This window comes from Leptonychotes weddellii, chromosome 3 (genome assembly GCF_054177405.1).
Source record: "Leptonychotes weddellii isolate Sample4059 chromosome 3, ASM5417740v2, whole genome shotgun sequence".
NCBI lineage: Eukaryota > Metazoa > Chordata > Mammalia > Carnivora > Phocidae > Leptonychotes > Leptonychotes weddellii.
This window is the reverse complement of record NC_138371.1, coordinates 19229442-19242155: the sequence shown is the minus strand read 5'-3', so window position 1 is coordinate 19242155 and position 12714 is coordinate 19229442. Positions and strand designations below refer to the sequence as shown.

At 37.5% G+C, this 12714-nt stretch overlaps 2 long non-coding RNA genes across 2 annotated transcripts in view; one reads left to right on the top strand and one right to left on the bottom strand.

Annotated features, from left to right (window-relative positions):
• Positions 1-11560, top strand: part of LOC145720466 (uncharacterized) — a 31539-nt gene extending 19979 nt beyond the window's left edge. Inside the window, exons 3-4 of the long non-coding RNA XR_014143391.1 lie at positions 347-518; positions 3525-11560. This is a non-coding gene — a long non-coding RNA (uncharacterized LOC145720466). The remainder of the gene's footprint in view (positions 1-346; positions 519-3524) is intronic.
• Positions 1-12714, bottom strand: part of LOC145720467 (uncharacterized) — a 30271-nt gene that overhangs the window by 4639 nt on the left and 12918 nt on the right. The window contains exon 3 of the long non-coding RNA XR_014143392.1: positions 66-198. This is a non-coding gene — a long non-coding RNA (uncharacterized LOC145720467). The remainder of the gene's footprint in view (positions 1-65; positions 199-12714) is intronic.

The following is a 12714-nucleotide window of genomic DNA, read 5'->3' as shown; positions in this document are numbered from 1 at the left end:
TGTCTTTCCCTTGAAAACGACTGTTTAGCTGCTCATGCTATTGTTACCACATAGTTATCCTTTACCTTCACAGAAAATGCTTTCTGCTCTGTCTTCTGGTTTACTCAGCAGATTTTTTTTCTTGGATAGTTTCTGTTTCTGGGTCTCCTCTTCCCCCAGAAGACATTTCTTTCCACAAGCAGAGGAAGGGCCTTGGGTCTATGCAGAAGAATCACAGAATTTGTGACTTACAGATGGTGAAGAAATTCAAGAAAGAAATTGAAGAGAGATCATGTTGAAGATCATCTCATGTTGGCTATCTTCAGGTTTTTTTTTTTTTTTAAGATTTTATTTATTTATTTGACAGAGAGAGACCCAGCAAGAGAGGGAACACAAGCAGGGGGAGTGGGAGAGTGAGAAGCAGGCTTCCCGAGGAGCAGGGAGCCCGATGCGGGACTCGATCCCAGGACCCTGGGATCATGACCTGAGCCGAAGGCAGACGCTTAACGACTGAGCCACCCAGGCGCCCCTATCTTCAGGTATTTAAAAGACTCTTTAACATATATTGATTATTTGTTTCAGAGGTACAGATCTGTGATTCAACAGTCTTGCATAATTCACGGCGCTCACCATAGCACATACCCTCCCCAATGTCTATCACCCAGCCACCCTATCCCTCCCACCCCCCACCACTCCAGCAACCCTCAGTTTGTTTCCTGAGATTAAGAATTCCTCATATCAGTGAGGTCATATGATACATGTCTTTCTCTGATTGACTTATTTCGCTCAGCATAACACCCTCCAGTTCTATCCACGTCGTTGCAAATGGCAAGATCTCATTCCTTTTGATGGCTGCCTAATATTCCATTGTATATATGTTAAAAAAGAAGAAGAAGAAGAAGATAGCAGGAAGGGAAGAATGAAGGGGGGGAATCGGAGGGGGAGACGAACCATAAGAGACGATGGACTCTGAAAAACAAACTGAGGGTTCTAGAGGGGAAGGGGGTGGGAGGATGGGCTAGCCTGGTGATGGGTATTAAAGAGGGCACGTTCTGCATGGAGCACTGGGTGTTATGCACAAACAATGAATCATGGAACACTACATCAAAAACTAATGATGTAATGTATGGTGATTAACATAACCATAAAAAATTTTTTAAAAAAAACTCTTTAACACGTACCCCTGTGACTTGACATTTGGGGGAACTATTTGAAACCAATGTTTTATTATATTTCATCTGTGGCATATTACTAAATATGATAGGGTTTCTTTTAAATGACATTTATTCAGACCCCTCATTGAACCCTACTTTCAGCTGCCTATTTTTCTGAGGTACCCCAGGACCTCTAAAGTGATTTCTATGATATACCACATAACCTAAGTTTTAAATCAGACCTTTCTAAACAGTACCTTACAAATTTTGTGGAAGTCTATCTAGGCATTTTCACATAATCTTCATGAATAGAAAAACTAATTCTATTTGAAAAAATTTGTATGGTCTTAAAAGTGTTTTTCTCATGGCACAGCCTCCTCCTCCCCAGGAAGGGGTAGAGAGAGCAGATCTTTGGTGCATCAGATACTGCCTTAGCTGCTTTCTATACATCATCCCAGATTTCCTCACAACAATCTAATGAACTATATTATTAGCCCCGTTTTGCACTTGAGAAACAAAGCCTCGGAGATATGAAGTAGCTCAAGTGGCCGAGCTGGGATTTCATCGGATTCTAATGCTCATGCTGCCTTGACGGAACACACGTTCTTTAAGGAGGTGTTTCCCTTCCCAAAGAACATCTCCATCTAGAATAGAAAAGGAAAGAGGTAAACCAGTTTATCCTGAATCTGGAGGGAGGACAAAGCTCTCATTCTCCCAAGCTTAGAAGAAAAAAAAAAAAAATATATATATATATACACACACACATATATATATATAGTAATAAATTGCTTTTAGTGAAATCTATAAGAGAGATTGTAAGACACCATAAGCTGATGGCTTTGTTTAAATAATATGAGCACCAAACATGCAAATATTTATCACTGTCACTTTCTTATAAAAGCTGCACACAGAAGTTTTAAAATGATTATTACACACATCTGTTCCACATCAGTAGTCTTTCTTCCTGTTGGCAGCAGTGACATCACAGCGTCTCTGTCTGCTATAAGGCACCTCTCTAATTCTTACATGAGCATATAAGGGAACAAAATGGAAGGAAAAGAAGTGTTTGGACATGGTTTGGGGGCCTGGAGCAGTCTGCAGATGAAAAAATTGAGAATCCAGAGAGAAAGTGCCTAACATTTCAGATGGTTGAGGTATCCAAGGCAACAGAGCTGTAGAAATACTCTGGGATAAATAAATTTATAGATTATAATGTCAGTGATGTTAAGATTCTAAGAAGGCCCAATCCAAACTGTTCTATCTATAATTGATATGTTGCCTACCAAATGGTTGTTTTTGTTGTTGCTGCAGCTGTCTTTTTTTTTTTTACTTTACTCTCCAAACTGTGAAATAATTACTACTGTGTTTATACAGATTTAACAGTGAGTTAAATAATGAGTCTGCAGAATTAGAGATAGACTCAACACATTGGACTTGGCAAATTGCTTTTTGACTATTTTTCTATAACTGTTAAATCTGCATTATATATTTAACATGAAAGGCTTAAATGTGTATTTGTGAGTCAACGTAAAATATGTCCATTGTGGAAGACAGAAAATGTCCATGTCCTAATGCCCCCAGAACTAGTGAATATGTTAGGTTATGTGCCAAAGGGGAATTAAGGTAGCCCAGATAGAATTAAGGTTGCTAATTAGTTGACCTTGAATTGGGGAGATTATCCAGATGGGCCTAAAATAATCACAAGAGTCCTTATCTGGGAAAAAGGGAGAGAGAAGACAGTATCAGAGTGATTCAATATCAGAAAGACTCAATTGACAATTGCTGGTTTTGGAGATGGAAGGGAGCCCTGAGCTCAGGAATGTTGGCAGCCACTAAAAGCTGGGGCTTGGGGGGCCAGGGGGACAAAAACAAAAACAAAAATGGATTTTTCCTATCATCTCCAGAAGGTAATACAGCTCTGCTGACATCTTGTTTTTAGCCCAGTAAGACCCATTTCAGATATCCCTCCTCCAGAGCTATAAGATAATACATCTGTGTTGTTTTAAGCCACTAAGTTTGTGGTCATTTGTTACAGCAGCAATAGGAAACTAACACAGCTAGTATTCTGAAACAAAATGTTTATCAGTATGAAAGTCTGGGTGTGTTGACTAACAAAGATATTTATATTTTAGATACTGACAAAAATATCACGGATTCCCAAAGGAAGTTTCAGTGCATTTAAATGCTCCTAAAGACTAAAACAAAAAACAAAAATGGAAGGAGGTGACTGGGGGTAGATGAAACAGGAATGTAGACCATTGAAAATTGTTGAATGGTTGGTGATGGGTTCGTGGGATTCATTATACCATCCTGTCTGCTTTTCTGAATGTTGGAAAATGTCCATAACAAAGTTTAAAAACATTTTAAGCTCCTTAATTAATTCTTTTTCAGAAGGAACACTTCAAGCAAAGCCACTACTATATAAATAAATTCTCTGCATTTTTTTCTCCTCGAAAGAAATCTAAAGACAAAAATCTAAATCTTTCCTCTTACGATTTAATCTGAAGCCTTTGGCACTGGTATATTTCCACTGGAGATTATTAATACCATATTTTCATAGCAGATGATTTGCTTTCTGCCTGAGTCTGAAATACAACCTCTCTGTGCCCACTCACAGAGAATTATGTGAACATTTTTGGTTCTACTAATCATAAAGAAATGCTCCTACTAACTGAATTTTCTGAAAAAGAAATAAAGAAATCAGCACAATTTACAATGGCATCAAAAACAATAAAATACTTAGGAATAAGTTTAATCAAGGAGATGAAAGATCTCTTCTCTGAAAACTACAAGACATTGAAGGAAGAAATCAAAAAAGACACAAATAAATGGAAGGGCATCTTGTGTTCACAGGTTGGAAGAATTAACATTGCTAAAATGTGAATATTACTAAAGCTATCTGTAGTTTCAATGCAATCCCTATCAAGATTGCAATGGCATTTTCACAGAAGTAATAAGCACTCCTAAAATTTATATGGACCAACAAAAGGCCCCAAAGAGCCAAAAAAGTACTGAGAAAGAAGAACAAATCAGGAGGTATCACACTCCCTGATTTCAAGCTACACTAGAAAGTTATAGTAATGAAAATAGTATGGTACTAGCATAAAAACAGACAGACCAATGGAACAGAAGAAAGAGCCCAGAAATAAACCCAAGCATATACAGTCAAGCAATATTTGACAAAGGAGTCAAGAACACTCAATGGAGAAAAATAATCTTTTCAATTAACAGTACTGGGAAAACTGGATATTCATATGTAAAAGAATGAAACTGTACCCCTATCTTACACCACTCACAAAAATTAATTTGAGATGGATTAAACACTTAAATTTAAGACTAGAAATAAACTCCTAGAAGAAAACATAGAAATAAACCGCCTTGACATGTTCTTGGTAAGGATTTGGATAGGACACTTAAAGCACAGGCAACAAAAATAAACAAGTGGGTTAATGTCAAACTAAAAAGCTTCTGCAGAAACCATAATAAAGTGAAAAAAACAATTTGTGGAATGGGAAGAAATATTAGCAAATCATATATATAAGGGGTTATTGCCCAAAATATACAAAGAATTTATACAACTCAATAGTAAAGAAACAATAACCTAATTAAAAAATGGGTAAATGATCTGAACAGACATTTTTCCAAAGAAGACATGCAAAAGGCCAACAAGTACACAAAAAGATGCTCAACATCACTAGCCAGTTGGGAACTGCAAGTTAAAACCACAATGAGATACCACCTCATACCCGTCAGAATGGCCACCATCAAAAAGACAAGAAATAACAAATGCTGGCGTGGAAGTAAAGAAAAGGAAACCTCTGTGCACTGTTGGTGGGATTATAAGTTGGTGCAGCCACTATGGAAAACAGTATGGAAGATCCTCAAAAAATTAAAAATAGAACTGTCATATGATCCAGCAATTCCATTTCTGGAAAAAACATCCAAAGGGAATGAAAACACTAATTCAAAAAGTTACCTGCACCCCCATGTTCATAGCAGCATTATTACAATAGCCAAGACATGGAAACAACCTAACTGTTCATTGACGGATGAATGGATAAAGTTGTGGCATATATGTATATATTACAGAATATTATTTGGCCATAAAAAAAGAGGGAATCCTACCATTTGCAAGAACATGGATGGACCTTGAGGACATTATGCTAAGTGAAATAAGTCAGACAAATTCAAATACTGTATGATCTCACTTGTATGTGGAATCTTAAAAACAAACAAACAAACAAAAAACCTCATAGAAAATGAGATTAGACTTGTAACCAGAGGTGAAGTGTGGAGGGAGGGGGAATCGGAGGAAGTGATCAAAAGGTACAAACTTCCAGTTATAAGGTGAATAAACATTAGGGGCATAATGTACAACATGATGACTGTAGTTAACATTGCTGTGTGATATATAGGGAAGTTGTTAAGTGAGTAAATCCTATGAGTTATCACAATTTTTTTTTCTTTTCTTTTTATTTTATCTATATGAGACAGTGAATACGAGCTGAACCTATTGTGGTCATCATTTCACAATGTATGTAAGTCAAAGCATCATGCTGTACACCTTAAACATACACAGTGATGTATGTCAATTACTTCTCAATAAAATTGGAAAAGAAAAAAGGAAAATGCTCCCAGTGATAAACTGGTGAATCCAGAATAAATGTCTTCTGCCCATTTTTTAACTGGATTATTTGTTTTCTGGGTGTTGAGTTGTATAATTTCTTTAGATATTTTGGATACTAACCCTTTATTGGATATGTCATTTTTCAAATATCTTCTCCCAGTCCAAAAGTTGTTTTTTTAGTTTTGATGATTGTTTCCTTTGCTGTGCAGAAGCTTTTTATTTTGATGAAATCCCAATAGATTATTTTTTCTTTTGTTTCCCTTGCCTCAGGAGACATATCTAGTAAGAAGTTGCTACAGCTGATGTCAGAGAGGTTGCTGCCCATGTTCTTCTCTAGGATTTTGATGGTCTCACATTTAGGTCTTTAATCCATTTTGAAATTATTTTTGTGTATGGTGTAAGTGGTCCAGTTTCATTTTTTTGCATGTGGCTGTCCAGTTTTCAAAAAACAATAAATAATCATATTGTTTCACACAGAGATTTTTGCCTAGAAGCAGACCTCCTTGTGGATCAACTAGAAGAATTAGCTTAGTCCATTGTAATAAAAAAGAAATAAGAAAAGAAAAAAGTCTAGGATTATTTTTGGTGCCAGTATAATTGTAACTGAGGTTCCTAGTGCCTACATGATTTTAGTATCTATTGTATACTTTTTCCATCTCTGTTCTCTCTTGATTTTTCCTTTTCTTATGTCAATTAGCAGCAGTATTTTTCTGAGGAAGCAGGGCATCACTTTAAACAGTTGACATCTAACATCCTTATGGAAGTCACGTTTCCATGTCTTGAATTCATGTATTGTGTGGAAAGTAATTCATAGATTCTATGATTCTTGGCCATTATGTATACATATTCCCTTAAAATAAGTTTCTGTTCTTACAGACTTAGAAATTACGATCAACATTAAGAACCATGACATAAGTTTTATCTTCCAATTCCCAGAAAATAGGAGACCTAAGATCCATTCAGTATTTAAATAAGTCCAGGAAAGTTGTTTTTGTTTTGTTTTTACAAATGCAATAGCTACTCGTTTATCTTTTTAACACCACCACTATCACCCCCACTGAGAAACGTTTCCCTACATTTGACCTATGCAGTGTGAGAAGTTGGCCTCTGGTTCTCTTTGCTGGAGAAGGAAAACAGCTGGTAACCATTATGTATATTATACACCTTCAAACACTGCAAGACTGTTACTTAGTTACCTTTCTTCTCTCCTCCAAGATAAGCAATTCCAACATCTTTAACTCTTTCTTATAAGTTCCATTTTCCAATCCTCTCATCAACATTCATAGTCTCTTCTGAATCCTCTCCAAATTTCAGAGTTCTCTTAAGATGTGGAACCCAAACTGGAGAGCGCTTTCTTGTAAAAATCTGACCTGTGCTGAGTAAGAGAAAGTACCATCTATTTATCCATCTGTCTGTTTCAAGTTAAGTGATCAAGGAGGAACTACCACCATAAGATCATAGATGTTGGGTGTATTTTGGTGCTAAAGTAGCATGAACATCAAACACATGTTTTGTTTTTGCCTTAAGTTCTTGGCTTCAACAAGAAGGGACTTAAAGGGGACCTTAAGACACATCTAAAGTTAAATAGCAGACAACATTTGGTCTAAATCAAAGGCAGAAGAATTCTGCTGACTCAGAATCATTACCTTTGAAACCACTTGTTCTTACATGGTTAAGTGTTGATCACCAAATAGGGTGTGAATGTGTGTGAATGTGTGTGTGTGTGTGTGTGAGAGAGAGAGAGAGAGAGAGATTCAGTTATTTCTCATCACATATCTTTTTGCCAATCTTAAAATGCAGATAATTGCTTTATGGAAACTTAGCAGTTTTATTTGCTTTGTTTCATGAAAGAAGCCAAATTGCCTAATGACACCTAGTGAAATTTCCCATATTTTAAAGTAGAAATCTTATCCCATTTCCCTTTTGTCTTTCCTACTCATTTACTTTGTTCTCCCCTTTGTATCCCTTTATTTTCCCTGTTCTGCTTCTTTCTTTCACTCCTTGTATCTTATATCTACATACATCTTTTGAATGGAGCAGGAAAAAAATTAGTAAAAATGGGGGGGCGATTTAATCAAGGACAGAAGAGTCACCACTGTTCACATTTGAGAACATCAAATAGGAACGATGGTATTAGGCACACACAACTTCCAAAACGTGAAGGTGTGGAGAAGCCAGGAAAGAAAGTTATCGAGTGGTCAGGAAGATGTCACGACACCTCAGACTTCAACAGTTCAAAATTTGAGAAGCTTTTATTTCTAAGATCAGTTGTGAGTTGTATTTCATCAAAAATATAGAGTTTGGAATAAAGTCATCCGTTTTTATGATTCTCTCCACAGCCTAGGGGAGAAAACTCTCCCAGACCCTGCACTTCAAAAAGAAGCTCTGTTTATTAGTGTGGCTAAAGTGAGAACTAAGCCCTTACATCAGAGGACTAGAGACAGGCACTGCAGCTCTGACAGACCCCTGGCAAGCTGGCATCTTCACAGCCAACCTGCTTGGTAAATTGCTGTCTGAAAATATTATGTCTCGAGTGTAGGAAGTCTCCAGGTGGAGTGTGTGTGGTGTTATCAGACAAAAATCTCTGTGTACCTGGACATGGTGTCCAAGTCGCTTCGAACCCCAGGCTTCGCACCGAGTTGTGTCAACATATGACTCAGAAGAGGCGGAAAGGGAAAAACAGGCACAAAGAAGGCAAAGCCTAGGAGAAAAGAGCAAATAAAAACATAAGCCAAAGTAAGCCAGCTTGGTTCTGAGGAGAACTGCGAATACTTTTGTTGCTGTTTTTAAACCAGTCAAAGGTAAAAGAGAAAGATGAAGCGATGTCTTCTCGTGAGGAGACCTCTCTGTTCATCTCAGGGGAACAAGGAGATAATCAGAAAACGTATCCAATTTAGAAAGAGAATTAACACTGCCTTTCATAATCCAAGCCATTGCCAGAAAACACCAATTATTTATATCCTAGTCTCTCAGCTTCAACAGGAACTTATGTTAAGTTTCCTGAACAGTTTATAAATACAGTTCACTCATTGTTTTTAGAAAATAATCTTGTGAGGCAAATCAGACGGTGTCTTTAGGGATAAATTAGACGTTGGTCTCTCACATAACTGAACCTCACTGAAAAACACTGACCTCAAATCGTAGGCATTGATACTTGCCTCAAATATCACCGTGGTTAATTCTAGTCTCAAAGTATACTCACTTGAAATGAACATATCTGTATTATTAAAAATGCTTTTGTGATATAAGGAAGTTTTTATTTCTCTTACTGTGTGCTCAAATTATCTCCACCAGAGTGGGGCCTGGGTGGCTCAGTCGGTTAAGCATCTGACTTTTGATTTCAGCTCAGGTCAGGATCTCAGGGCCGTGGGACTGAACCCTGCATCCAGCTCCACATTCAGCGGGGAGTCTGCTTGAGATTCTCTCTCCCTCTGCTCCACCCCCCTGCGTACGTGTGTGCGCGCGCATGCGCTCTCTCTCAAATAAATGAATCAATCTGAAAACAAAGAATTATCACCACCAGGAAATGCTAACTGAAAGAAAACAATCTTAATTTCCTTTCCAGTATACAACAGCAATGAAATTTCAGTAAAAATGCAGCAGTTATTTCTGTTTCCTTGTAAATAAAGGCTATGAACCTGCTGGTCACAGACTGAATCTAAAGTGAATTTTTTGTATAGTGCATAACTTACCGTGTATACTCAATAAAGCCATCAGCACACCTAAAGAGTGAATAAAACCTGAGTTAGACTCCTGGAAATAGGAGAGTGTGGTAAAAAACACCTAGAGAATTTGACCCATTTTACCAGACAATCCAGAAAATCCAATGTTCTCCGCTTTAATATAATGTGGAGTGGTTGATCAAATAACCCCAAACACATATAATAAAATCCTACGTCCCGATTCCCCTGGCTCTGCAGATGTAACCAACCATATAAACACAATGATTTAAACAGGAGGAAAAGAAGTCTGAACAGGGATGGTGAGATGGCAGTTGTCATTCAGTTAGGCATGACCAACTTAAGCATTTAATCAAGAGTTTTAAATTTTAATTGGAAACTAACAAGACATTTTCATAGATTTTTTTCTTTTAAATATAAAAACTAATGTTTTTCATGTTCTTTTATACATTTGATACAATTTTCCTAAACATGTCACATATGCTTCTAGTGACATTTTCTGCTCTGAAAAAGGGTAATGAAAAGTTAATGATTGTGAAATGCTAATGACCCACGAGGTCATATGTAATAAAATCTGTGTCGTTCAATCTGATAAGCTGAGAAGGGCAATGAATGTGACTTTTCTAATTTTAAGTAGAGTATTATAGAATAAAACGAGTGTTAATCCCATTTCTTCTTCAGGACTTTTATTCTAGACATATTTTCCTTAAATAACATGGAAACAAAGGGTGTCCATGAACTACGTGAACACAGATTCTAATGGGCTGGAGAATCTTTCTGAGACTTCTCAGTTGCAAGCTGTGTTTTGTTTTGAGTAGTCATTGCCTTGCAGTAGACCTTCTGGGTTTTGCTGTTTCTTTGTTTGTTTTTTAATTGCTATGCCACATTTTTCAGAACTTGAAGATGGGTGGTATTAAATAACAAAATTCAACCAAGTAAATTTGAAGATATTTGGTGCTTTTGAATGATCCACGAATCGGATAGCATCCTATCTAGCAACTAGAGAGGCATTCCAAGGAGTTATACAAAATGGAAGGTTGTTACAGAAGGACAGTGCGGGCAGAGCACCTGGGTGGCTCAGTTGGTTCAACCCTTGATTTTGGCTCAGGTCATGACCTCAGGGTCGGGAGATCGGGCGCCACATTGGGCCCTGCACTGGGCGTGGAGCCTGCTTAAGATTCTCTCTCTCCCTCTCCCCCAACCCCCCACCACTCGCCCACCCACACATGCTCTCTCTCGCTAAAAAGAGAAAGAAAGAAAGAAAGAAAGAAAGAAAGAAAGAAAGAAAGAAAGAAAGAAAGAAAGAAAGGCAATGGGGGCAAGAAAGTTATTAGGAAAACAAAAACATTGTCCCAGGGCTTTCTATGGGGAAAAGCCAGGGGTCTTACCATGCAGATGACCTCATCTTCCTTTGGGTGATGGAGAGGGGTCATGTAGCAGACTCATTGGTGCTGACTGAAAAATTCCAGACTGACCAGTTAAGACTACATTTCTGGAGGAACTTAAAGCTGCAGTTAGATTATGTATTAAGCACCGGTTTGGGAACTCAGGCTAAGTGACCCTATTTTGGGTCTGTGTGGGGTTTTTTCGGTTGTTTTTAACAGAGGTTTGAAGCCAGTGTGTGCAAATAAAGAAAAGAAAAAGAAAGATGGCCAACAGGCAATGTAAATCCATCCTCAATGCTACGAAATAGTAAGCAAATGTTATCTCCACTCTGGGAGCTAAGCAGATCCTATGTTTAAAGAAAGAATTTCTGTCAGTGTACCTGCTCTCCTGTAGCCACATTGAGAAAGACTTTTGTCATGTAGCAAATGAAAAATGGAGTTACATTGCATAGTTCCTAGCTACTTGTAGAGTCTCAATCAATGTTTCTTGGATGGATGGATGGATAGGTAGATGAGAGAAAAGGAGGGAGGGAGGGAGAGAGAGAGAGAGAAGAAGAAGAAGGAAGGAAAGAAACAAATGATTGCCATCACCTCAACAGTTAGGGAGTCAACATTTTCAATACTAATCAGAATATATGCTGTCCTCTGGACATCAATGGATGAAGTTTAACGAAGGGGCACTTGTACTTATCCAACATCCTCTCTCTCTCTCTACTTCTCTGCTCCCAAATAAGAAGAGGTCTGATGTGGATGAGTTATGGATAAGGACAATTTGGAAACAATACAACTATTGGAAGAGCACAGGCAATAGAGGGCTTGAGGTTCAAGAATTTGGGTCTCAGACATTTCTACCTCTTCATCTCTTTCTACCAAAAATTTGATTTAAATTTAGATTTCTTGGGGTGCCTGGGTGGCTCAGTAGGTTAAACATCTGACTCTTGATTTCAGCTCAGATCATGATCTCAGGATTGTGAGATTGAGCCTTGCATTGGGCCCTGCACTGCACATGAAACCTGCTTAGGACTTTCTCTTTCCCTCTGCCCTGCCCCCCTCCCTCTCTAAAAAAAATAAAATAAAGTTATATTTCTTAATACTCCATTTTCTTAAACAATATTCGATGAATTTGTGAGGTAATCAATGTAGTTCTCAATGCTATTTAGATATTTAAATTTCATCAGTTCAAAGAACTGTTCATATTGCATGGATTTCTTATCATGGTGTACATAGTGAAATTTTGCAATGGTAACTCTTGTCTGAACCAAAATCAACCTTTTGATGTCAAAGAAAGTACTTTAGACAGTATTAATTCATGTCATAGAAATTAAAAGAATAGCTCCTTTTAAAACTCTGAGGCCTTCTTAATTATGTATTTTTCTCTTATAATACGTAGTTCCTAGAGAAAAATTGGAAAATATAGAAAAATGTAAAGAAATAGAAACTATTTGTTAGATTTACTCTCAGAGATGAGGAAGGCAATGTTAGAAGTTCCTTTTCTTCCTCTTGGGAATACAGTTCCCAAAACTTTGGGTACATAGGTGGGGTCATATGACTGAGTTCTGGCCAATGATGTGTGGACAGAGTGATGTGTCTCAATTTCAGGTCCTACCTCGGACACCACCTTCCTTGACATGCCTAATGAATGCATTTTCTCCAGAAGATAGGTAGAGCTTGGATCTTCATATAATTGCATGGAGAAGAGTTGGTCTGCATTGTACTGTACATTGTACTATGACATAACAAGAAATAAACTTCCATCATTAATCAACAGAGACTTGGGGGGTTGTTTATTATAGCAGGTAGCCCACTCTGATTAATATAGGTAATCACTAACATTCAGCACTTTTTTCAAGTCCCTTTTCTATGTGTATATTCAATACAATTGTAATCAT